The sequence below is a fragment of the Anneissia japonica genome, unplaced genomic scaffold, assembly GCF_011630105.1.
Source record: "Anneissia japonica isolate Jap-2015-1 unplaced genomic scaffold, ASM1163010v1 scaffold10989_len2938_cov185, whole genome shotgun sequence".
NCBI classification, from domain to species: domain Eukaryota; kingdom Metazoa; phylum Echinodermata; class Crinoidea; order Comatulida; family Comatulidae; genus Anneissia; species Anneissia japonica.
In genome coordinates, this window is record NW_022742161.1 from 647 (window position 1) to 2,938 (window position 2,292).

A 2,292-nucleotide genomic window follows, 5' to 3' on the forward strand; every position below is an offset into this window, starting at 1 on the left:
GCAGAAATCCTCAACCTTATAATCAGCTATATGGGGCTTGCCACGCCAAACAAAGCATCAGTGTCCACACAAGAAAATTTACTTTTTAATATATTTATATTCTCAAACTAAAGTATACAACACTATCAGTGTCAAATTCTTAAACTAATTACACAGTTTAACATTTAGCGACAGTACGCTGGTTTTGGAATGGCAAGACTTTTTATGTTTAAAATTATATAATAATATGAATGTTCTCCTCACCTGCTGGTATGTACACTATCCTCATGCTTAGGAGAGTATGAGTGAACCACGTAAACAAACCATAAAATGCTGCCATCTTCATTGATGCTCCAAACACACTCCTGAAATAAGAATCCTTTTAGTAGCATTTGCATTTCCAACAGCAAATAAATAAATAATAATGTACTACTACTTAAAGCTGTATTTATTTTCTCCTTTTTCACATCTACAAATTCAAACACATTCTTGAACTCTTTAAGTCAACTGAAAATCAAGCTAAAAAATCTGAAATCAGTGTCACAGTGGCTACACTGAATTCTGAACTAGCCTGGGTGGACTTGCACCTTGAATGAAATTGTTCATAACTTATAAAAATCAATTAAAGCAATATATGCATGTTGCTCCTGGGTATAGATTGGGTTGACATTTCTATCTTCTCAACTAGTTCAAATGTGACCAATCCCAGCTGGCAACAACACATTAAAGCTCAACAACTTTCACTGTGGCTAAGTTAGGTCAACTCAAGTTAACTTAAGTGACAACACTCCAAATGTCATCACCAGGCACGGGAACCACACCCACACCAACATCACACCTAGCTTCAGCACTAATCTAAACATAGTCATAATGTGCTATCAATTTTTTCAGTTTCGGTATCCACTTTCTCCTACCTTATCGCTTCCTCAACAGCATTACTGTACTTTTTGTTGCCAAATCGTCCAGTTGGTGCAAGCCCTGATATCCACTGCATCGGTTTGTACTGGTCATCACTGAAGCTCAGCAAGTAAAACAAGGTTGTCATGAAAATAACCTGAAATAAAAGCAATTTCTACATTGAAATGGTGACCATTATTTGATTGATATACAGTATTTACATTAGATATATAGTATGTACACCATACTAATATATGTACACATATGACCGATATTTCCTATGTAATTGATGGGACATTCATACAAATGTTAGTAATTTCATCATCAATTCCAAATGGATACTTATTTGTTACACTTTAAGTGGACATTATATATTTTTTACAAGCAAAGTATCACCATAAGTTTCAAATGAAATCAATTTATTATTGCAAATAAAATACACTTATTATTAAAGATATAAATCTGAAACTAATTACATTATATCATCCAGGTATATATTTCATTGAACCATAAAAACAGATGGCAGCATTTGCTGAAATATCCCTGTACATTAAAACATATTTTAAAACAATCAATTAGTGAAACAGCAAAACAGTAAAATAGCTACAATTAATTAAAGATACTGACTATAACCTTGAAAACATTTTATATGTGGAAACATTAAATTTCTCTTTTAAAGGGATCATGGAATCAACTTTTAAGGAGACAAAGGCAATTCAGTATTTTTTATGGCAGACTTACTTCTTCCTTGGCAGATTTACTGTTCAAAAATCCTTAAATTTAATGTTCAAAGAATACTGTATATTTATACAGTTTGTAAATAGGGAGAAATTATATTTACATTCTTATTTTCAATAAATATACAACTAAGATATTATAATGAATATACTGTTTAATACAGAGATTAAAATGTTAGCATATCATAGAAAAAAATCATTTCATACCATTAAATTTAAATTTATCATGTCAAATGTGATATTTAAAAACTTGTAAATTAATGGTAACCAAGAACTCACAAATGAGATAACTAAGTTAAGGAGTGCTGTTCCACCTCCAAAAATCAGAGAAATACTTGTTGTCAAGATGGTAAAAATGATGTTTATATTTCCCTTAAGGACTGTCCACACAGACTCAGCAATCTGAAAGACAATTGTCAATAAGTCAATCAATCAATCACTCACTCACTCACTCACTCAATCAATCATTAAATATATTTTTTCTTTTTAATTTTTCTTTCCCAAAAAGTAAAAGTGCATCTGTTTTTCCTCTCAATTAATACTAAATTGTATCAAATTTCTAATCAACCAAGTAATAACTGATTAATGGAACGCTTGATGGATATGATGATGTCTTAGCTTCAATGCAAAGGTTGTGGGTCAAATCCTGTCCAAAACATGTTAATTTTTTGACAACCAA

The 2,292-nt window shown here is 31.2% G+C and overlaps 1 long non-coding RNA gene across 1 annotated transcript; it reads right to left on the minus strand.

The window, feature by feature from the left end:
• Nucleotides 1-232: 232 nt before the first annotated feature.
• On the minus strand, nucleotides 233-2,022 carry LOC117119069. Its single transcript, XR_004447124.1, has 3 exons — nucleotides 1,893-2,022; nucleotides 894-1,033; nucleotides 233-344 (listed from the first exon to the last, which is right to left on the minus strand). It is a non-coding gene; the product is annotated as an uncharacterized LOC117119069 (long non-coding RNA).
• Between the last annotated feature and the right edge of the window lie 270 nt (nucleotides 2,023-2,292).